This window comes from Rhinopithecus roxellana, chromosome 11 (assembly GCF_007565055.1).
Source record: "Rhinopithecus roxellana isolate Shanxi Qingling chromosome 11, ASM756505v1, whole genome shotgun sequence".
In the NCBI taxonomy this organism is placed as follows: domain Eukaryota; kingdom Metazoa; phylum Chordata; class Mammalia; order Primates; family Cercopithecidae; genus Rhinopithecus; species Rhinopithecus roxellana.
The window spans coordinates 55,204,657-55,229,795 of NC_044559.1; the positions used below are offsets into that span (position 1 = coordinate 55,204,657).

A 25,139-nucleotide genomic window follows, 5' to 3' on the forward strand; every position below is an offset into this window, starting at 1 on the left:
CCTTTGGGCAGAGGTGAATCAGGGCTTAAACAATTTAGAGGGGCCCTCCTTATGAAAGGGAATTCAATCATATGATTCTTGCACATTTTTCATTTATATACGTATGAACTTCTGGACCCAGACAGGGCTATGAAAGTGGGGGTCCTGGAGCTCAGGCAGGTCCAGATGACCCTGTCCTCCTTTGTAACAGCCAGAGTCCAGGATGTTTTGCCCAGGGCATTGGGCTGGCACTGCAGAGGGTTGGGGGGCGGGGTGACCCCGGAGACACGGCTGTAGGAATTGTGCGAGGAAACCTCAGGGATGCTCCCTGGACCTGTCAAAGCCCCTTCCCTGCTCCTTCTGAGGCTGTGTCCCCCACCCCCACAGGGATCCTTTCTATGCCTGTTCCCCTGACAAGTGTCATCTGCCTGCTCTAGAATGGCTTCCACACCCCACAGACCCCCTCCTCATGAGCTCCCACCCTAGGGTACTCTGCACCAGTCCCCTCTCTCAGGAGCTCACCAGCCCCCAGACAGCCTGTTGTCAGAGCTCAGCCACACAGCAGGACCCTGGCCCACTGCCCAGCCCAGAGCCAGGCCCACCACAGCCTCTGGGGACAACTGCCCTCCCCCCCACCCCCTCCACATGGCCCCTGCCCATGAGACCCTGCCCTGCAAATTTAATGCACTGCCTTGGTGTGAGCACTGCAATTCTAATGACAACACACCATGGCCCTAGGCCTCCTGGGCAAGGCTAGGTCCAGACACAGATCCCAAATGCCTTCGGGGGAGAAGATAAGAGGCCTGGGGAGGCCCAGGACCAGACATGGGCCCCAGGCCCTGGTGCCCTCCCACTTGACCTTCCAGCTGCTGTTGCTGTGACCAGATCCCTGTCCACCCAGCCCAGCCCATGGGCCCCAGCAAGCCATCTGTGCCTCATAGAGGGCAGACCCCTAAGAGTGGGACCCCTTTGTAGCCAAAGAACCTGAGATAGCCCCAAATCCTCCTAACCATGATGGATCCTGGTCTGAGGGGCTGGGCTTAGGTGACTCCTGCAGGGAACTTCACCTGCCTGGATGAGGTCAAGGGTGAATTAGGTGTGGCCTGCCCTTCACCACCCCATCGTGGAAGAGGTTCAGCCCACAATGGCCCAAGGGGGCCACCCTTGGACCCAGGGACCCAAGTCAGCATATCCTGAGTCAAAAGGTCAAGTCCAGCCTCAGGCAGGGAGAATCTGGCTTTGACAGGAGCAGATAAATTCTCAAGGTGGAATTTGCCCAACAAACTAGCTTGGCAAGGGACTAGCTGGCTGAATCACTGAGTCAAGGAGAGCCAGTGTTTCAAATAGCAATTTGCCAACTTAGCAATTACCAATTCTGAAAAACAATTTGTTTATTTGAAGTACTTAAATACTTAGGCTGTCTCATGTCTGAAGCATGATGATGCCTTGTGTGATTTAAAGGACAGATGTCACAAATGCCAAGAGTTTTCTGGCAGTCCATCCTGCTGGTGTCTTCTCCCACTTTTGTTCTGTGGATTTGAGCTCACAGCTTGTGCTGTGCCCACCGCCTGCCCATCCTAACGAGAATCCCAGAGACTTGGCTGGCCAGTCACCAGAGGAAGAGGGGCCCGGCAGCACGCCAGCATCCACCCACCTGTGGGTATCAGTCAGGCTCCTGGGGGAAGCCAGAGGACGTATTCGAATGGGTACTTGAGGAAAGGGCCTGTAATCCCAGCACTTTGGGAGGCCAAAGTGGGTAGATCACCTGAGGTCAAGAGTTAAGAGACCAGCCTGACTAACATGGAGAAACCTCATGTCTACTAAAATAAAATACAAAATTAGCTGGGCATGGGGACACATGCCTGTAATCCCAGCTACTCAGGAGGCTGAGGCAGTAGAATTGCTTGAACTGAGAAGGCGGAGGTTGCAGTGATCTGAGATGGCGCCATTGCACTCCAGCCTGGGCAACAGAGTGAGGGATCTCAAAAAATATTAATAAAAATAATAATTATTATTCTATTTTGAATTGTGGTAAAATATACACAAAATGTACTAACTTAATCACTTTTAAGTATACAGTTGGAACAGAGGTCAAGGAGAACCCTTGGGTTGGGTAATATATATTCACATTGCCATGCAACCAGTCTCCAGAACTTTTTCATCTGACAAAACCAAAACTCTATATCCGCTAAGCAACTTCCCATTTTCTCCCTTCCCCATGTCCCTGGCAACCCCTGTTCTACTTTGTTTCTATTAGTTTGCTTACTCAGTCTAGATGCTTCACATAAGTGAAAGAACACAGTATTTGTCTTTTTGTAACTGGCTTATTTCACTTACCATAATGTCCTTGAATTTCATCCATGTTATAGCATGTGTTAGAATTTCCTTCCTTTTTAAGGCTGAAGAATATTTTATTGTATGTATATACCACACTTTATCAATTCATCTGCCTATGGACAATTAGGCTGCATCCATCTTTTGATGAGTGTGAATACCACTGCTATAAATATCAGTGTACAAATATTTGTATGAGACCTTGCTTTCAATTATTTTGGCTATATATCCAGAAGTGATATTGCTGGATCATTTGGTAATTCTATTTTTAATTTTTTGAGAAACTACCTGTTCTCTGGTGAGCAGGTCTATATAAACCTACCTGCAAAGGCCAAGGAAACTGAGATACCAAAGAAAGAGGCTGACAAATGAAGTTTCTCAGAAACATGAATTTAATAGGCATTTATGAACAGAAACCAAATCAGGGATGGCACCAAGACAAGATGGTGGAACCCTGCACCATTACCCCCACCTTGCTGACCAGGGCTTATATAGCATAGGGAAAGGGTAATGCGTGCTTCAGTAGGGATGTGTATGGCCAGGCACGGTGGCTCAAGCCTGTAATCCCAGCACTTTGGGAGGCCGAGGTGGGCGGATCACCTGAGATCAGTTCAAGACCAGCCTGGCCAACATAGTAAAACCTTGTTTCTACTAAAAATACAAAAATTAGCCAGGCATGGTGGCAGGCGCCTGTAACCCCAGTTACTCGGGAAGCTGAGGCAGGAGAATTGCTTGAACCTGGGAGGTGGAGTTTGCAGTGAGTTGTGATTGTGCCACTGCAGTCCAACCTGGAGTGAGACTCTGTCTCAAAAAATAAAAAATAAAAAATGAACTTTTAAAAAGATAAAATAGAAATCGTAGATGAATTATTGGAAGTGGGATTAATCAGAACATGGCAGATTAGCATCCAAGATGGAATTGCTTTATTCTCATTCAAGGTTTCCCTCATTCTTCATTCTGACCATGCTGGTCACCTTGCTGTTTGTTCCTCAAACACACATCAAATGCTTTTCTGTCTGTCTTGGCAGTCATCCTGCCACCTATAATGTCAGCACTGCTTTCTGTCGTCCCTTCAGTCAGGTCACTGTTCCAATGTCAGCTCCCTAGAGAGGCTGTTCCTTATCATTCTACCTAAAATAGCCCCCAATCACTCTGTGTCCCTTCAGCCTGCTTCCTCTTCCTGCTATTTCGTACTACCTGAAAAAATACTTAACTTTGAACTTCCTAGAACATCAGCTCATAAAAGCAAGAACTGTGTTCCACCTGTCCTCTCCTCTACCCCAGCACTTAGAAGAGGCAGAGACAGCATCCAGTGAATGTTCATGAATCAAGTCACTGCTTGGCAGCATTCAGCACTGTGGCCACAGCCTCGCCTATCTTCAACTCTTTCGCCTTTTCTTACCCTCTTCTGCTTTTCCTCTTCCCACTCTAGTAGCCACTCCTCTGGGGGCTTGTCCTTTAAATGATAATAGTCCTTACCGACCTATTTTCCGTCCACTTCATCTGTTTTTGAGACAGGGTCTCACTCTGTTGCCCAGGCTGGAGTGCAGTGGCATGAACACGGGTCAGTGCAGCCTCCACCTCCTGGGCTCAAGTGATCTTCCTGCCTTAGCCTGCCATGCCATGTAACTCATGTAACTGGGGCCACAGGTATGTACCACCATGTCCAGCTAATTCCTTGATTTTTTTTTTTTTTTTGGTAGAAATGGGTCTCACTTTATTGCCCAGTCTGGTCTTGAACTCCTACACTCCAGCAATCCTTGCAACTTGACCTCCCAAAGTGCTGGGATTACAGGCATGAGATACTGTACCTGGCCTTATTTTTTCTTTTCTTAAGATACAGGGTTTCACTATCTGGCCCAGGCTGGACTCAACTGCTGAGCTCAAGTAATTCCCCCACCTCAGCCTCCCAAGTAGCTAGGGCTAAAGGCATGAAACCACCATGCTTGGCTTGTCCAATTTCATTCTACACACTCTCTCAGTATTTAAAGAGCTGTGTTGCTCTTCATTCCACAGCTCTACGTCAGATTCATGCTCTAGTCCTGTACATCCAAATGATGACTAGACGCTGCTGGCTCTGCTCTCTCAAAGGCACACTGAGCTTAGCCCATCTACAAAACTCTCCCTTTTCCAATCCGGCTTTCCCTCCTGCACCACCTATCTCTCTACATCTGGAACCATCAGCAGCTACCTTCGTAAGGCACTTGGTCTGGCATTCGGAAAACAACCCTCTCTTGCCAGAGCCACTTGGTCTTGGGTAGCAAAAGCCACATGCAGTCTAAATCAAGCTTTCAATCATGAGAAATCACGGTCCTTCTTTTCCCTTTCTACTATACTCCAGTGTGCCTTTTTCTTTCCTTTCTCAATTTTAATAAGCAAATTGTACCACCATCTTATTCTGAGATGCTCCTTTTTAAAAGCTGTAGATCACATTAATGGATGTGTTTACTGCTGGGAATATTTTCCATGTGCAATGATCTGTAACCCTCTTTTTTTTTTTTTGAGACGGAGTCTCGCTCTGTTGCCCAGGTTGGAGTGCAGTGGCACGATCTCTGCTCACTGCAAGCTCCGCCTCCCAGGTTCACGCCATTCTCCTGCCTCAGCCTCCTGAGTAGCTGGGACTATAGGCGCCCACCACCACGCCCTGCTAATTTTTTGCATTTTTAGTAGAGACGGGGTTTCATTGTATTAGCCAGGATGATTTCGATCTCCTAACCTCGTGATCAGCCTGCCTTGGCCTCCCAAAGTGCTGGGATTACAGGTGTGAGCCACTGCGCCCAGCCAATCTGTAACCCTCTTATCTCAACTAGCTGCACTTTATTAGTTCACATCCAGTTCAATTTATAAATTAAGAGACGTGCCATGGGCCAGGCATGGTGGCTCAAGCCTGTAATCCCAGCACTTTGGGAGGCTGAGGCAGGTGGATCATGAGGTCAGGAATTTGAGACCATCCTGGCTAACATTGTGAAACCCCATCTCTACTAAAAATACAAAAAATTAGCCAGGCGTGGTGGCAGGCACCTGTAGTCCCAGCTACTTGAGAGGCTGAGGCAGGAGAATGGCATGAATCTGGGAGGTGGAGCTTCCAATGAGCCGAGATCGTGCCACTGCACTCCAGCCTGGGCAACAGAGCAAAATACGATAAAAAAAAAAAAAAAAAAAAAAGAGGTGCCATGTGTACAAAAATCAACGCATATTTATGAACTTTTTTTCAAATATATTTTCACACATCTTATCTCAATACATAATACAGAAGCCTGTGATTGACTCGGGCAATGTGGCCCAGGAGGGCCTGAGACTAACACATCCACCTCAGCAAAAGGACATAAAATATATCTTATAGTCAGAAAAATCAACTTTTTGTGTATTTAGTTTACAAAATATACTGAAAATGCTATTATGAGCTGAATTTGTGATTTCCTTTTGAATTTCTGAGTTATTCTTATTTTCCCCATTTTGTTTTTGCACCAAGGAGACTGCAGTCAAATAAAATTAAACAGATACTACATGTGCTCGTCAGGGCAGCCGTACTGCAGCAGTACGTTGATGCACTCCTGGCTGGAGGCCTGCCGGGCGTAGGCCAGCGCTGTGTTCCCGTGGGCATGTCAGGCCATGACGTCCACCCCGTACCAGATCAGGAGCTGCGCCAGGACCACATTCCCCTTGTGGCAGGCCAGATGGAGCACCGTGCAGCTGTCTCCCTCCCCACAGGTCTCATTCACCTCCTCCTGGGAGCCATGTGCCAGCAGCAGGATGGCTGTCCACAGGTCCTCATTGGGGTGGACTGCAGCAGGTGCTGGCCCAGGGACAGCTCCATGTAGGGTAGTGGGGCCAGGAAGAGCTTCTGTTCGTATTTGGCATGGATCCACCATTCCTTCTCTTCCCTTGTGGAGTCTACTGAGGGTTTCATCCGCCCCTGGCTGCTCTCTTGCCAGATGCTGTTGGCTAGCTCATTGCCAATAGATGACAAAACCTTCATGAGCTCAACTGGCCAGTCATCCAGGTCCAGAGATCGGACTTGGGAAAGGTGGGTGCCAAGATTACGGTGGATCCCTGAGCATTCAATACACATGAGGACTCCCAAGTTCAAACTGGCCCAGTTAGGATTCTGGATCTCACCGTCCACACAGTGGGAGTTCCCGGCATGTTTCGGATGGACTGCAGGGACCATGGCCTCGCTCTGGCTTATCAGCCGGAACTTGCTTTTGCTGCTCTTGCATGACTGCAGGCTGGCCAGGATCTGGCTCTCGATGGCTTGGACCCAGGCATCCCGCTCCTCATACGACGTGGCTTCAAAGTGCCACGTTTGGCCAGTGAGGGACACAATGATAAAGTTTTCTTCTTGTTCTTCAGCAGTGCTGGACAGGCTATCGTCTTTCGAGCTGTTGGTGTTATTCTTCCTTCGGTGTTTGTTTTTGTTGGCATGAAGAGAGGGGTGTGGGTTGAGCTTGGAGTTGGTGGTGCTGGAGATACTGGGGCTGGAGCATACAGAGTCACCCAGCCCGGTGTCTGAATTGGCTGAGGTACATAGACTGTTCATGTCCTTGGATAGGCCATTGCTTTTAGAGCTGGAAATGGGCGCGCAGACCAGTGTGGCTAGGGGTGGCCTCTTTCCTGGGACTTCGATGGTAGATGTCTGAAGGTCAATCTCTTTTTTGTGAATATTCTTCATGTAATCACCTAAGCTTGAATAATAGGTGAGCACGCCATTGTCACAGAAGGTGACATATTTCTTTTTCAATTTCTTCAGCCATTTCCCACTTAGCTTTTTTTTTTTTTTTTTTTTTTTTTTTTTTTTTGAGACGGAGTCTCGCTCTGTCGCCCAGGCTGGAGTGCAGTGGCCGGATTTCAGCTCACTGCAAGCTCCGCCTCCCGGGTTTACGCCATTCTCCTGCCTCAGCCTCCCGAGTAGCTGGGACTACAGGCGCCCGCCACCTCGCCTGGCTAGTTTTTTGTATTTTTTAGTAGAGACGGGGTTTCACCGTGTTAGCCAGGATGGTCTCGATCTCCTGACCTCGTGATCCGCCCGTCTCGGCCTCCCAAAGTGCTGGGATTACAGGCTTGAGCCACCGCGCCCGGCCCCCACTTAGCTTTAAGAGCATGCCCTGTTTAATGGGGATGGCTCTGCTGCTCCCGATAGTGTCAGCATGACTCTCCGGGGCTTTCTTCTCTTTGTCTGGGTCACTCCCTTTCTAAGATGTAAACAGCTTGGACCAGCACTTGGACTTCTTGAGAACGGGTGTGGGTGTATTGGCAGTGGGAGGAACATTGATCTGAAGGTCCTCCTGGCTGGTGCTGGGAGTCGATGGAATGGAGGAAGAATAGTTACTTAAACTCCCACCTCCATTTCTTGTCTGGGTAATGTGCATGGTGGAAACCTGTGTGGAACAGAAGGAGGAATGGCTTCAAGAACTGGGTAGTGACTTGCAGGGTCCTATAGAAAGCTCACAATTACCTTTTAGAAAGATACATTTTCTGGGCCAGGCATGGTGGCTCACACCTGTAATCCCGGCTTCAAGAACTGGGTAGTGACTTGCAGGGTCCTATAGACAGCTCACAATTACCTTTTAGAAAGATACATTTTCTGGGCCACTGCAGATCAGTTCTTATTCCAGCACATTCTTTTTACAACACTTAAGATGGCTAAATGCAACATGAAATGGGGAAGATTTTAAAACAGATACAAGTGTATGATGAAAATACAACTGCAATAAAAGTGCCACTTAACATAAATGAGTATAACTGTTCATCAAATATGCTCAAAGATCCATCTGCATCTCTATAAAATAAGAATGTGCATTACTTCAAAAACTGTTAGTATCTTATTATAACATTTGTTTATAAAATAATGCCTCCTGTGTGCTTTGGTGTTTACCAAAGCAGTTTTTACGAATTCTTCTGGATGCTGACTTGCAGAGGGTTTCCTGACTTCTTCTTCCTCAGCACATCATGTCCTGTACTGTGAAGTCTTTTATACGATAACCAGTCAGAAAATGCCTGTAAGTATTGACTCTCCCTAACAGGCAATGGCAATAAACCAAATATATTTTCACTCTTCTAACCACACATTGAAACACAAGAATGTTTTACAAAGTAGTAGTGATGACTTTAATAAATGTAAACGTGATTCAGATTTCCTAGCTTCCTTCCTCTTTAGTTCTCTGTAGTACACTTTCGTGAAGTATTTATGTATTTTCTGTTGTTTGAATTAAAAACTCATCTGCCTTCTTAAGAGGCTAGTCTTTGATGAACTTTAAACTTTGTAAAAACTAATGCATTTTGCCTGTGTGATAAACCAGTGGTTCTCCAAATGGGCTCTGTGGACCTCTCGGGATCCCCAAGACCCTTTCCAGAAGGCTTAAGAGGTCAAAACTGTTCTTTTTTTTTTTTTTTTTTTTTTGAGACCAAGTTTCACTCTTGTTGCCCAGGCTGGAGTGCAACGGCGCGATCTCGGCTCATGGCAACCTTCGCCTCCCGGGTTCAAATGATTCTCCTACCTCAGCCTCCTGAGTAGCAGGGATTACAGGTGCCCGCTACCATGCCTGGCTAAATTTTGTATTTTTAGTAGAGATATGGTTTCACCATGTTGTCCAGGCTGGTATTGAACTCCTGACCTCAGGTTATCCACTCACCTTGGCCTCCCAATGTGCTGTGATTACAGGCCTGAGCCACTGTGTCTGGCCAACACTGTTCTGAATCATATTAATTAAACCTGAGAAAGCTGATTAAAAATTTAAAAATTTATAAAAGTAATACAAAGTCATTGCCTGCTTTTTCATTGACACTTACCACGATTGTATAAAAGCAAAAGTGGGTAAAACTGCTAGTTTTTCAGCATAAATCAAGGCAGTGGTACCAATTACATTAGTAGTCATTCTATTCTTTACTGACCCCTACAGTTAAAAAACATAGCCTGAATTACTTAAGAATGTCTTTGAGGAAGCAGTAAAAATTAATGTTATTAAACCTTGACATGTCTCTTTAATATTCTGAATAAGTGGAAAGTTAACAAGAAGTGCTTTGCTGACTGCAGTATGTTGGTTTTTGTTTTTTAGAATTCATGATTTAATTGTGAACTGAAAAATCACTTTTTTCACAGAACATCGTTTTTATTTAAAATTACAACCGGGCCAGCGCAGTGGCTCACGCCTGTAAAATCCCAGCACTTTGGGAGGCCAAAGCTGGCAGATGGCTTGAGCTCCTTCAGACCTCAAGGAGACCAGCCTAGGCAACATAACGAAACCCTGTCTCTACCAAAAATACAAGAAAATTAGCCTGGCATGGTGCCACACATTTGTGGTCCCAGCTACATAGGAGTCTGAGGTGAGAGGATTGCTTGAGCTGAGATCATGCCAACGCACTCCAGCCAAGTGACAAAGTGAGATTCGGTCTAAAAAAAAATACAACTATCATTCTCAAAAATAAATGAAGTGAGACGTTGTCACTTCAAGGAAAATAAGTATTTGTTTCCAATGATAAAATTTAAGCTTTCCTGAGGACTTTGAAAAACTTGTTCCTTCTACTGTAGGCTTGACAGCTTTTCAATACTTAAAGGCGTTTTAAAGTAAGATTGGTGGTTAAACTAAAAGTGATTTTTGACATAATAAAACATAAACTAATATATTCCAAGTAACTAATGCATATTATAAATGCAAGTATGGGGCGAAAGATCCATTTACTGTGCAAGAAAGGTCAATGAGTACTGATGGAACAAATTTATTAATATGGAAAATGCCACTGTAACTAATTTAAGAAACTAGCACTTGTGAAGTTTTGATTTAGTATTAAAGAATACCCACAACTGTCTGAAAAGTTTAAAATACACCTTTTATCAACTACATATTTACATGAGGTTAGGTCACTTTATTGCTTCTTTTTTTCTATATTTGAGATAGAGTCTCCCTCTGTCGCCCAGGCTGGGGTGCAATGGCGAGATCTCGGCTCACTGCAACCTCCGCATCCCAGGTTCACGCGATTCTCCAGTCTCAGCCTCCCACGTAGCTGGGACTACAGGCATGCACCACCATGTCCAGCCATTTTTTGTACTTTCAGTAGAGGCAGGTTTCACCATGTTGGTCGGGCTGGTCTCAAACTCCTGACCTCAAGTGATCTGCCCACCTCGGCCTCCCAAAATGCTGGAATTACAGGTGTGAACCACCGCGCCTGGCCAGCTTACTGCCTTTTTTTTTTTTTTTTTTTTTTTAACACAGAGTCTTGCTCGGTCACCCAGGCTGGAATGCAGCGGCATGATCTCAGCTCACTGCAACCTCTGCCTCCTGAGTTTAAGTGGTTCTCCTGCCTCAGCCTCCAGAATAGCTGGGACTACAGGTGTGTGCCACCATGCCCAGCTAAGTTTTTGTATTTTTAGTAGAGACGGGGTTTCACCATGTTAGCTGGGATGGTCTCGATCTCCTGATCCTGTGATCCGCCCACCTTGGCCTCCCAAAGTGCTGGGATTGCAGGCATGAGCCACTGCGCCTGGCCTCTTATTGCTTCTTTAAAGCAAATTGCAAAGAAAGATCTAGAGAATCCAGTTGTCTCTTATTAAGCTCAACAGGAGAGAGTTTAAATAATATAAATATATGACACACATTTTACTCAACTTTTTGTTGTAGAAAAGTTACCTTTCAATGAGAAATTTCTGTTAAAAATATTGTTCTCAAGGAATATTTTCTGTTGTTACAATCTGGGTCATGGGTTAATACTGACATCTAGTTGGTAGAGGCCATGAATGCTGCTAAACTCTCTGCAATGCACAGGACAGTCCTCACAACAAAGCGTTATCTAGCTCATAATATCAACAGTGGTAAGGCTGTGAAATCTAAACTGAAAATAGATTTTGAAAAAAAAATCTCAATTTTACATTTCTACCACAGTCAATATCAATATAATCAATATAAACACATACTCTTTGAGATTCTCAATCATTTAAGAATTAAAGAGTCTTAAGAAACAAAGAAAACACTAATAATTTGCTTCGATATTTTAGTACACACAATACAGCTTATGATGTCTAGAGCTGTGACCTAACACTGAACTTGATATCTTGCAAAGTAATTAGCTAGAATAACAAGACAGGTTTCTAAAAAGCTCACCTTTGTGTGATATCATGATGTATCTCCAAGGTCACTCTGTGGAAGGAAAAACAATTCATAACAATAGATGTTATCATTTGTTAGGCCTGAAGACATTTTTTAAAAGGGGGCAGAGGAAACTCTCCTAGCGGCCCTGAAATTCATATCTTCTAGTTCGGAACAGTACCATAAGTGCACTTTGTTTTCATTTCTTGGTTTTTTGTAAAAATATGAGAGCCAAAATGCAAGGCAATATGCTATTAGAAGACGTGTTTCTGTTGACTATTATAACATATAAATAATAACAGATTTCCTTGTTATATGCTCTTCTGCCCACAAAGCCTTTCATCCCATGCGATTTATTTTACGTATTTATTTATTTTTTGACTTAGAGTCTCGCTCTGTTGCTCAGACTGGAGTGCAGTGGTGCGATCTTGGCTCACCACAACCTCCACCTTCCAGGTTCAAGCAATTCTGATGCCTCAGCCTCCCAAGGAGCTGGGACTACAGGTTGCGCCACCTATACCCAGGTAATTTTTTTGAGGGGGGGATGGAGTTTTGCTCATGTTGCCCAGGCTGGAGTGCAATGGTGCGATCTCAGCTCACCACAACCTCTGCCTCCCAGGTTCAAGCGATTCTCCTGCCTCAGCCACCTGAGTAGCTGGGATTACAGGCATGCACCACCATGCCCAGCTAATTTTGTAGAATGAGGCTCAAAATAACTGAGGGAAGGCAAATCTCAATTTTAGTAATAGGTCTATACAATATTAGCACTTTTTTAAAAGGCTGTAACATTGGCATGTAAGATGGACATGTCAATAATGCTTCAAGTAGTTTTCATCACTAAAACAATTTTAAAATTACAGAATTTAAAGTTACATGCTGGAAAGGACCAATGACCCTACACGACATTTAATTCAACACTCATTTTACAGATCAGGGAAACAAACCTTAAAACTGACTTGCCCAAGGTCTCACCAAATAGGAGCAGTTTCTCGTCCTAAACTCTAAACCATGGCTCTCAAACTTTGCTGCACATTAAAATCACCTGAGAAGCTTTAATAACGGCCTCATCTTCAACATGAGACATTTTAATGTAATGAGTGCTGGGTATGACTTTGGGCATCAAGGTTGTTGGTAAAAGTTTCCCAGGTGATTTCATTGTGCAGCAAAGTGTGGAATGATTGAGCTGGGGTGAAAATCAGAACCTTCTGGGATGCTTTTCCTCACATAAAGATGCCTCACATCCATCCCTATTTTCCTAAAAGGCTTTTCAGTGCCTAGAGATAGAGGGAAAGTAAAGATGGGAAGATGCATGTGTTTGCAGACATGTATTTTGAAAAAAAAAAACCTTGCATAAGTGATCTCAGTGAGTTCCACCTATCCCACTGACAACACTGCACTACTGACTCATCATAAACATTTTTCAAAATATTTTCTTGAAGCCAATTTGCTCTGTTAATTTGCTCAATAAACCTTTATTTCATCAATAGTGAATATACCAAATGATTATTTCTCAAACTTGCTAATGGCAAATTAAAACTTACTTTACTTTCAAAAGTAGACTTCTAAAAAGTAGAATAATGAGGAAAAAAGCATGAAATTTGTTTGAGAAAGATTAATCTTCAAAGCTACTTTTGAATTTTATGCTAACACATGAAAATCTTTTGAACTCAAATAAGTCAGGGACTCTACGTAAAGTAGTTTTGGTGCATGTGTGCTCGAAGATTTAAGAGACTCGGCTGACTACACACATTTAGTGATTACTCAATAGGTCCCAAAGCTCAGGACTTGAGACAGAGTTTGAGTCCAGTTTTTGCGCAAATACAATTTCATCACAACTATTGTTAAAAGGGAGGGAGAGGCCGGGTGTGGTGGCTCACACTTGTAATCCCAGCACTTTGGGAGGCCGAGGCGGGTGGATCACGAGGTCAGGAGATCGAGACCATCCTGGCTAACACGGTGAAACCCCGTCTCTACTAAAAATACAAAAAATTAGCTGGGTGTGGTGGTGGGCACCTGTAGTCCCAGCTACTCGGGAGGCTGAGACAGGAGAATGGCATGAACCTGGGAGGTAGAGCTTGCAGTGAGCCGAGGTCATGCCACTGCACTCCAGTCTGGGAGACACAGCGAGACTCCATCTCAAAAAAAAAGAAAAAAAAAAAGGGAATGAGAAAAGTGACATTATTATGAGTGTAAACTTGCCATTTTTCATTGAAATAAAAGTTACTGACAATTGAATTAGCTAAAAAGGCTAGTGCATTTGAAACAAAATTGTTTATAAGCTAATTATGTTTACAGAATGAAAAGTAAAATTAAAGATAAAGACATTAATATTCTAAATTAGCACTTTCCAAACTGTGTTCTAAAATTCAACACTCATAACCCAAGGAGATGATAATAATGTACACTGGACAGCCCCTATGGAGCTGGTGCTGGTGTTGGTTGTTCCTTTTAAAATAAACTCCATCTCAGGGTGCTCTCAAAGCGCATCTTTGTGGCCCATGAGGTGCTCATGCACAATGGGAGAAATTCAAATGCAGATACACTGTGGTGCCAGAAGAAAAAAAGTTGTTCCTTCTTCCAAGGCTAATGTCCAAAGAAAGTAGTGCACACTGATTTAGGTCTACAATGCATTGAAAAACTAGGTTTTCACAAAAAACATTCAATAAAGGGAACCTATCCTTCTCACTGTGTTCAACATTGTCTAAAGGCATAAAGGTATCAAAAAGATACACTTTTTCTGGGATTGCTTCTCTGCTAACTGATTTTTCCTTCCACCATGGTGTCTAAGATTAAAAGATAAATTGATACTTAATATTTAGAATCTGGATATCAATATATAGTTGACTCCAATTTCTTAAACTGATTGTTGAAGAGGACAACCAAATAGCTGAAATAATTTTAGAATAAAGGAATCTATCCCTTGGCAATATAGTTGTACTCACGATATTATTGTCATTGTAAGATAAGGATGGCTGGCTGTGCTGTCATCAAGGAATATTGTCGAACATGAGCTGTATTGTTGACTGAAACTCACCGCGCCCGGCCACTAAGATACTTCTTACACTCCATGAACTGCCTGAGTGCGGTATCATGTGCACTCTACAGAAAACCCATTGGAGGCTCTTAACTTCCAGAGACGTTGTCTAAGATACGGGTTATAAAATGCTGCCCTTAATGTGGTACCTGTCATCAAACCTAACAAGGATTTTACGAATTACCTTTAACAATCATGAGAAAAGTTGACTTTGCTGGGCGCAGTGGCTCACACCTATAAACCCAGCACTTTGGGAGGCCGAGGAGGGCAGATCACGAGGTCAGGAGATCAAGACCATCCTGGCTAACACGGTGAAACCCTGTCTCTATTAAAAATACAGAAAATTAGCCAGGTGTGGTGGCGGGAGCCTGTAGTCCCAGCTATTCAGGAGGCTGAGGCAGGAGAACGGCGTGCCGGGGCTGCTAGGCCACCAACAAGTGAGGAAGCCATAGGTTTCTCTAGTCCTACTTTCTTATGTGGAGGATAAAAAGAGTATCACTTAAATATTCTCTCACACCCTGAAAACAGATGACAACTTAAAAAGCTAACTTTCACTTCATGTTTAAATAAGACTGCCATGACACGACTCAAATGACACTCTCAGAGAATACTTTCCAATTTCAAAACTTGATTAATTTCATTCTATAAATCTGGCCTGCACCTAACCATTTTCCTGCTCTACCCCTGCTCTCTCTGCCTAGAATATTGCTTTTCTCTTTCCTTGCTTCAGCAAGCTCGACTCCATCTACCCTCTTGGATCTCTGTCGGCAGCCACACCAAAAAATGTTTTTTTGTACACTAATTAGTCGAATTCACCACTGCTTACAAGATGCTAATTCTTGCAGAGTATTCCCCTCATGAGAGAGTATGCCTCTCCATAAGAGTAGGGCCCTCCTCCAAACAAGAACTCACATAGCCAAAACAAAACTAAGCAAAAACAACAAATCTGGAAGCATCACATTACCTAATTTCAAACTATACTATAAGGCCATAGTCACCAAAATAGCATGGCACTGGTATAAAAATAGGCACATACACCAATAGAACAGAATAGAGAACCCAGAAATAAACTCAAATACCTATAGCCAACTGATTTTCAACAAAGCCAACTAAAACACAAGGTGAAGAAAGTAAACCTTATTCAACAAATGGTGCTGGGATAATTGGCAAGCCACATGAGGAGAATGAAACTAGATCCTCAACTCTCACCTTACACAAAAATCAACTCAAGATGGATCAAGGACATAAATCTATGACCTGAAACCATAAAAATCCTAGAAGATAACACTGGAAAAACCCATCTAAACACTGGCTTAGGCGAAGACTTCATGACCAAGAACACAGAAGCAAATGTAACAAAAGCAAATGCAACAGAAGCAAACAGGTGAGACTTAACTAAAGAGCTTCTGCACAGGAAAAGGAACAATCAGCAGAGTAAGCAGACAACCCACAGAGTGGGAGGGAATCTTCACAGTCTATACATTGGACAAGGGGCTATGATCCAGAATCTACGAGGAACTCAAACAAATTACAACTACAAAAATATGGAACCAGCTCAAATGCCCATCAGTCAATGAGTGGATAAGGAAACTGTGATCTACATACACACACCTATATATATATAAGGAATACCACTCAGCCATAATAAGGAATAAATTAATGGCATTCCCAGCAACCTGGATAGAAGTAAAGACTATTATTCTAAGTGAAGTATCTCAGGCATGGAAAACCAAACATTGTATGTTCTCATTCATACATGGGAGCTAAGCTATGAGGATGCAAAGCCATAAGAATGATACAATGGAATTTGGGGAGTCGGGGGAAAGACTGGGAGGAGAGTGAGGGATAAAAGACTACAAATTGGGTTCAGTGGATACTGCTCAGGTGATGGGTGCACCAAAATCTCACAAATCATTACTAAAGAACTTAGTCATGTAACCAAATACCACCGGTTCCCCCCAAAACCCATGGAAATAATACATAAATAAAGTACAGCATTTTTCTCAGCAAACATAAATAAAATAAAACAAAGACTAAAGTTTACATTTTTCACTCTCCTTTTGGGCAGGACAAATTTTAGATATGTTTTTAAAGAATTAACAACTTTTTTCCTTTTTCTGAGACAGGGTCTCCCTTTGTTGCCCAGGCTGGAGTGCAGTGGTGCAATTATAGTTAACTGCAGCCTCAAACTCCTGAGCTCAAGTGATCCTCTGCCTCAGCCTCCTGAGTAGGTAAAACAAAAGGCACATGCCACCAGGCCTGGCTAATTTGTTATTTAACGTTTTTGTAGACATGAGGTCTTGTTATGTTGACCAGGCTAAAAATGAACAAATCTTAATTAACTTAAATATTTCTAACACTTTGGGCGTTCATGAAAACAGCTCCATCTCTGTTGTGAAGTAATGGGAAGTATATGGCAGTGGATAAAGTTTGAAAATATTAAACAAGGCCTTAGGAGAAAAGTGTAATATGCTTATTATAGATACATTAATTTAAAAAATTCTCTGGGTTAATCATAATTACACTAAAATTAGACTTTGATTTAAACATAGGTCCTAAATTTGGATTAAATATAACAGATTGACCACGAATTTATTTCCTCTCCCTCCGGAAGTCTCATTAGTCATAAAATAAAGGTTACACACATGACCAGGAAAGAAGGTTGACAGAGATAATTTTTAATAAATGCTGAAACATAAGAAGTAGAAAAAGGACTGGTAAATAACACGGAAGCACAACTTTGGTGCTTACAGAAAATGACTGGAACCGAAGCGAGCCAGTTAGTCTTGCAGAACTAAAGGCAGGTTGTGAACTTACAGGCAAATGGCACTTTGGAAAGTCAGGTAAAATGTAAAACAAAAGCCAGCAAGGTCAGTTGAAAATCTCTAACCAAAGCCCCAAGTCCACCTGTACTTCCATCTGACAAGAAACTTAGATGTGTGTTCTCTGGATATATCAAACCTGAGTATTTCTGGCTCAGAGATACCATGGCTTAAACCTGAGATATAAAGAAAACTGTATACCAAAAATGGAACGCCAACTTCCTTCGCTAACTCTGCTTTTGGAAAGCAAGTGGTCATGCTTTTACTTTCCAGGCAGGAAATTGGGAGATCCTTCTCAGAAGAAACTGAAATGTCTCAAGTAAAGATCCCCAGATAATACACTGAGGTCCCCCAGATGAAAAGCTAGTTTGGCTTCCAAAACCTCACGCTGAGTGCTACCAGTTAACAGAAGTTCTGCTTCCAAATAAAGCAGGCCAGGGACCACCACACATTGGAGGGAAGCCTCCAACAAAAGAGATCAAAACAGCAGAAAAAAGGAATTCATGGGAGCAGTCAAAACCAGGAGCAAAAGTTAACAAAAAATCTTAAAAACACTCTCAAAAATATAAAATTCAATAGAAATAGTAGAAGATAAAGTCACAGAATATCCCACAACTAGAATAAAAAGATAAACTGAAAAAGATAAACTGAAAAAATTAAAAACCAATGCAGGTGTACTGGTCTCAGCAGCCTAGCATCTGAATAACAAGACTATCAGTAAAAAAGTAACAGAGAAAATTAAAAAAAAAAAAAATCTCAAGAAGAGATAGTCTCAGGTTTAGTAGCCTCAACAAAATGAAAAGATCCCCAACATGCTGTTATTATAAAATTTCAGAACCTCAGAGTGAGACAAGATCCTAAAAAGTTTCCACAGATACCTAAAACCTGGTTGTAAATAGTGTATCACACACTGGCAATAGATTCAAGAACAACACTATAATGACAGCACAACTGCAAAACGTCTTCAGAACCATAAAATTTAGATTCAACGTAGAGATGTATTCGCTACCAAAGAGGAGGGATTTTAAGACTGGCCAGCTCTCTAAACATCTCCACCCAGGAAAATGTGTTCAAGTACAACTAGAGAGGATAACAGGACAGAAGGAAACACAGAATCTAGGACTCAGGTGATTCCACACAAGACAGCAGTTATGTGAGACAGGATATTTCAGAGACAGGATGAAGGACATGTAATGCAGAGACACAGTGAAAATACCATATGACTTAGCAGTGAATAATATTTGCAGTCATAATTATGTAAATATTACTGATTTAATGAAAAAGTGTGCTAATATTGGAAGAAAAGGAGGGAGAAAAATAAGATCTTGGTGTAGTGAGGAAGGTATGCTTTTACCTGCTGTGATAGAAAGTCAACTAGACAGTGCTGGCAATTAACTTAGCTTTTCTATTTTTGTTATTTCATTAAAAATAAGATTAAATATTTAAGGCAGATTTTTTTTCACTCTGTCGCCCAGGCTGGAGAGCAATGGCACGATCTTGGCTCAATGCAACCTCCGCCTCCCAGGTTCAAGTAATTCTCCTGCCTCAGCCTCCTAAGTAGCTGAGATTACAGATATGCGCCACCACACCTGGCTAATTTTCTATTTTTAGTAGACACAGAATTTCACCATGTTTGGTCAGGGTTGTCTCAAACTCCTGACCTCAGATGATCTGCCCGCCTCAGCCTCCTAAAGTGCTGAGATTACAGCCATGAGCCACCACGCCCAGCCTTAAAGCAGATCTTTTGAACCAGACTATTGAAATTTAACTTAAATGTCAGAAATCTTTAAAAGGTGGACACCCTAAGCTAAATACTTTTCTGGATAAATACTTAGGAAAATAGAAGAGATTTAGAAAATCCACAAAAAGAGGTCCATGCTATCGCCAGTGGGTCCACATTGTAATTTAAAGAAATCAAGAGAGACTACTTTGATGTCAAACTATCAATTTCTTAACTATTTGACTGTTTACTTACATGGTTTGTACAGTTGCTTCTTCTTATTTCTACAACTAAGAATAAAAAAACTGGTCACTTCTGATACAAATACTATAAAATAAAAGTAGTTGTTAACATCTTACTGATTACTCCTATGTAAAATGACACAAAATTACATTTAAAAAATTATTTTCAATAATTTATAATTTAAATTATCTGGCATGATTAATTTCATAAAGTAAAATCTAAAAACTTAGTTTTTCATCTAGTTTACTTTTTGTTTCTATTACATTCAAATGAAAGAATCCTCATGTACAAAAGAAAAGGGCAAAAATTTAGGCCATATGAAAAATTTAGCTAATAAAAAGTTTAACTGTTGCATATATGAGCTATGATCCATCAGTATTCTCTCATTCTGCATTTACACATAGATTACTTTAATTATCAGAATTTAATTATAGAATCCCTGTAAGCATCTTGAACCACACTTAGTGGTTATCTACTAATATGTCACTAAAAACAAAACAAAAAAAAGGTCTTTATACAACTGGAAAGTAACCTATCTTAATTTTTTTCTTTCTTTTTTTTTTTTTTTTTTGAGACAGAGTCTCACTCTGTCACCTAGGCTGGAGTGCAGTGGCGGGATCTCAGCTCACTGCAACCTCTGCCTCCCGGGTTCAAGTGATTTTCCAGCCTTAGCCTCCTGACTAGCTGGGACTACAGGCACGTGCCACCATGCCTAGCTAATTTTTTTTGTATTTTTAGCAGAGAGGAGGTTACACTGCATTAGCCAGGATGGTCTTGATCTCCTAACCTTGTGATCCACCCACCTCAGCCTCCCAAAGAGCTGGGACTACAGGTATAAGCCACAGAGCCTGGCCTAAATTTTAATTGTAAAATGAGTATACAAACTTAATTGGACATGGTGTCTGCAGCACAATAAATATTTTTATTTTTCCTGAAAAAAGCCTGAATGATAAAAGCCCCAAGCGGGATTTGGGCCATGCTTTGTTTCCTACACTGCCTCTACCTTTGATGCTGGAAGGGCCTTGTAGGTAAAAGTTCCTACCACTGAAGAGTGAGGGACATGGAATAGCTTTTCTTTTACCACTTCCATGCTCTCTAGGTGAGAGAAGCCAATGGCTCTGGAAGGAGCTGGGAAATACAATTCTGATATGTTTTGGATATGTTCCCCCTCCAAATCTCATGTTAACATGTGACCCTTAATGTTGGAGATAGGGCCTAGTGGGACGTGCTTGGGGGATTCCTTATGAATGGCTTGGTCCCATTCCCATGGTAATAAGCAAATTCTCATTATGGTAGTTTAAAAGAGCGTAGGTACTGGACAGGTGAAGTGGCTCAAGCCTGTAATCCCAGCACTTTGGGAGGCTGAAGCAGACAGATTACCTGAGGTCAGGAGTTTGAGATCAGCCTGGCCACCATGGTGAAACCCCATCTCTACCAAAAATACAAAAATCAGCCAGGTGTTACGGTGCCCGCCTATAGTCCCAACTACTCGGGAGGCTGAGGCAAGAGAATTGCTTGAACCTGGGAGGCGGAGGTTGTAGTGAGCTGAGATCGCTCCATTGCATTCCAGTCTGGGCAACAGAGCGAGACACCATTTCAAAAAAAAAAAAAAAAAAAGAGTGTGATACCTTCCCCCTTCCCCTCTCTCCTCCCTCTTTCACAGTGTGGAACCACCTGCTTTCCCTTTGCCTTCTATCATGATTGTAAGCTTGCTGAGGCCCTCACCAGAAGCAGATGTTGAAACCATGTTTGTACAGCCTGAAGATCTATGAGCCAATTAAACCTCTTTTTGTTATAAATTATCCAGGCTTAGGTATCTCTTTATAGTAATGTAAAAAATGAACACAAATTCTAATCAGAAATAACTGACTCAAGATGGGCAAAGTCTACTCAAACTATAAAAACAAAGGTTTACAAACCCCCATGTTTTACTGTGCTGCGTTACTTCACATATTATTATAGGAACTCTCACTTGTATTCCTGCTGTTTAAGTCAACTGGAAAACTTGGCTGTGTATGGCTTTTTGGCAAATAAATGAGGATTTAACATAACACTGAGAAAATAAGCAGGTGTAGGGCATGTTTAAATTGACATTACATCAAATGAAAAGGTTAGTAACCTAAAAGTTTTGAGTAGTATGAACTTGGATGTGGTAAATGAATGTGGTCAGAGGACTATGTGAGAGGAGGCCCAAATCACATATTCAATCCCTGATGATAAACAGCTACGTTTTTTAATTTGTTTAAATGAAAACCAAGCTGAAGCCTAAGTTCTATCATTCATCTTTAAAATGTACTCTTTGGAGCAAGGGAAAAGGGACTATAAATAAAGATAAATCCATGAATTATAAATAAAGATAAATCCAAGAATTATAAAGAGAAATCCATGACTCCTCCATCACATGACACATTAATTGTGTTGATAAAAAGATGGCAAAATGTATAAACAAAAAGGTTACATGTTTTCACTAACATGATAACAAGTAAAGGAAAGTATATCAGACGTTAAAATAAGACAAGTGAACATGTGAAAAGGTGAAAAATTTAAACCAATATGAGTTTTTTCTAAATACTTTCTATAACCTGATCAAACAAAAGCTTTTATTCTTTCTCTTGGCAGAAAAAAAAAGTTGTCTCACCATCTGTTTGAGAGTTCCTCTGGAATATTGTGGCTGCCTCTGGATTGGCAGAAGGGTTAAACTCTAAAGCTGTATGTATAGAGGGAGAAAAGAAAAAATGATGTAATCATTTATAAAAATTTATCAACTCATTTATTCGACCGCTGCATTTAGGCTATTTCACTACCTCTACTTTTATTCTTATCCACTGAAATGAATGTATAGACATAAGAGAGAGCCAAGCAAGATGGCACATGCTTGTAGTCCCAGCTACTCAGGAGGCTAAGGTGGAAAAATCACTTGAACCCAGGTCAGGAATTTGAGGCCAGTATGAGTAACATAGTGACACTCCCCTTTATTTAAAAAAAAAAAAAAAAGAAGAAGAGGTAAATGTTGGCTTTGAGTTGTGTAAAATCAACTTTGCATAAAATAAATCAAGATGGCAGTAAGTTTTAAAAGACAGGTCTATTTAATAGGCAAAGTATAAGATGTATTCTAGAGTTTTAAAAAGTTTTAAAAGTAAATTCAGCATATCTTTCACTTCCATATCATTCGGAGACATAGAACCTTAGTTCTGTTGAGTAGCTGTCTTCTATAGTCATGTGATATCTCTAAGTCTTCATTTCTTCATTAGCAATACAAAGGGAGAACATACACAGGCCTTATTTGTATTGGAAAGGGCCAAGTGAAACATACATAAACTGTGTTGTAATCCTAAAGAATGACAATAAAGAGCCATTTTTGGGCTCTCATCCAATACTACCCATCTACTAACTGGTGTGTAACACCAATCAGCCTTTCCTTACATCACCAAGCAGACTATACGTTTACACAAGTACTTACATGTTTTGTGTATAAAGGTATAATCAATTAATTCATATATTTGTTTGTTCTAAAGCAATCCTTAAATATCTTGAAAAGTGAGGATAGTACTTCCAAGTTACAAAGTCACACTCATCAAGAGTCTTAATTATTCTACTTCTTAAAAAATTAAGAGCCCAACCAAAGTTTAGATAGAAGAACTATAAGACATTTCCTCTACAGTAACGAATCTCTGGCATTTAAATGAAACCAATAAGCCAACTGGATTTAATATCTTTATGATGCAACGTTTTCTATTTTGAAAATTTTAGTTTTTATTCAAGAACTATATTATTACCCAGAATAACTTTTACTTAGATTCATCTCTTTACAAAATTTTGGAGGCAAATCAACTGTTTTCTATTTTCTACCGCCTCCCATCCCCCGCCTCTCCCAGCAGTGTAGAGACTGAAAAACTCTAACTTTTTTTTTTTTTTTTTTTTTGGTGAGATGGGGTCTCACTCTGTCACCCAGGTTGAGTGCATTGGCGCAATCTCTGCTCACTGCAACCTCCGCCTCCTGGGTTCAAGCAATTCTCCTGCCTCAGCCTCGTGAATAGCTAGAACTACAAGCATGCGCCACCACGTCCAGCTAATTTTTGTATTTTTTTTTAGTAGAGATGGGTTTTCACCTGTTGGCCAGGCTGGTCTCGAACTCCTGACCTCAGATGATCTGCTCACTTCAGCCTCCCAAAGTGCTGGGATTACAGACGTGAGCCACCATGCCCAGCCAAAACTCCAACTTTCTTCTGTTTGAACAAAATGCTATTATCAGGAAAGGAAAGGATAAAGCGGGAGCCACAGCAACAAACACTCTTACAGGGAAGGTCTGAGACTTTAACCTGCAATCTTTAGATTACACATGAAAAGTCTACATTGACATTTCATGTCTTTTGAAAGTTTTGACCATGACCCAATCCCCACATCTTTTAGAACAAGGAGGTAAATAAAGTCTGTTAAGTCACCGGAATAAATCTGGAAGACACATTTTGTGTTAAAGTAAGAATTTTAAAGTAATCAGAGCCTCATAGGTAAACTCCTTTGAGAAACCCCAAACACACACACACAACCATTTTTCTGCAGCCCTGACCAGGACGTTTCACACTGTTTCACAATTATTTTAAGCACTCTTCTTTTTTCTTTTTCCTTCTGCGTTCAAATTACAGTCAGAAGAAACTAAGCAGCTTCTATCAAGGTAACTTACAGCAGCCCATTAAGAGTACCATATAGCCTCTCCCATGGCAACCTCCATTCTGATTTTAAACAAGAAACCCCCAAATATCTGAATATGAATTGTCTTGAGATTTAGCTACTTTAACAAAGGAAACAATTAGGCACTTACCTGGTTCCTTCACTTAGGTACCATCTGGATAGGTACAAAGAAAAAATAAGATGGGTACTGGAAAGTTGAGATATTTGAGTTTTTATTGAGAAAAGGAAGAGAATAGTCCAAAGAAGCCTCAACAAAGTCCCACAGGATAATACACAGAGATACAGACAATGTTGTCTCACCATCTGTTTGACAGTTCCCGTGGAATATTGTGCTTGCCTCTGGATTGGCAGAAGGGTTAAACTCCAAAGCTATATGTATAGAGGGAGAAAAGAAAAGAAGATGTAACCATTTATAAAAATTTATCAACTCATTTATTCAACTGCTGCTTATTCGACAAGAAGAGCCATAAATAAATAGTCCCATGCCAGCCTGGGAGAATGAGATGAGAGAGCAAGAACTGAGCGACTGGGAGGGGAGGCGAAAAGAAACTGCTGGATTTGGTGGGGAAAGACTAAGGGGTGGGAATGCAAGGCAGAGCCAGCTTGTGCTCCTGGGCAGCCCCGGGAAAGCTGACTACAGGCAGAAAGGAGCTTGAAGTGGGCGATGCCTCAAAGGGAACCTTGGGGACAGCAGCAGCCAGAGGCAAGCAGAAGGCAGATGGCACCCGTCACCTCCTTACCTTCAGGCATCTCCCGGTCATGGATGTGGTGCATGTGGAGGTCTTCACCAACTTCAACAGTCATCTCAGCAGGCTGTACAGCAGCAGCCATGGGCGCTCCTGCCATCCTGTCCCCAGATCCTGCCTCATGGATCTCGGACTCAGAGGGGTACACTGACCCCTGTTGCTGGTCAAACTCGTGGCTGTCCCTGGGGCACACACAACAGGTCAGTATGTTCCCCATGGGGCGTCTCTATTGTCTGCCACCACCTGTGCCTCTGCTCACAGCTTTGGCCACGCACTCCCGCTGTCCTAGGCCGAGGCTATGCTGCACTTGCAGAGATGGTCTTGCCTGCTGCTCTCCTGCCCACCTCACAGCCAGGCCCCAGCCCCAGCTAGGGCTGCGGACCAAGGCCCGCACCCTGCCGCCTCCCCTGAGTTGACTTGTCTGGGAGGGTGAAGACCAGTTGCCTTATTTAATAGGTTGTGAACCCAACAAGCGCTGAGAGACACAACAAC

At 42.1% G+C, this 25,139-nt stretch overlaps 1 pseudogene across 1 annotated transcript; it reads right to left on the minus strand.

Annotated features, from left to right (window-relative positions):
• Positions 1 to 5,816: 5,816 nt before the first annotated feature.
• On the minus strand, positions 5,817 to 24,864 carry LOC104670776 (annotated as a pseudogene). Its single transcript, XR_004060061.1, has 7 exons — positions 24,642 to 24,864; positions 24,202 to 24,270; positions 21,851 to 21,919; positions 19,225 to 19,259; positions 11,409 to 11,444; positions 7,400 to 7,691; positions 5,817 to 7,074 (listed from the first exon to the last, which is right to left on the minus strand). The product of XR_004060061.1 is annotated as an arf-GAP with GTPase, ANK repeat and PH domain-containing protein 5-like (transcript).
• Between the last annotated feature and the right edge of the window lie 275 nt (positions 24,865 to 25,139).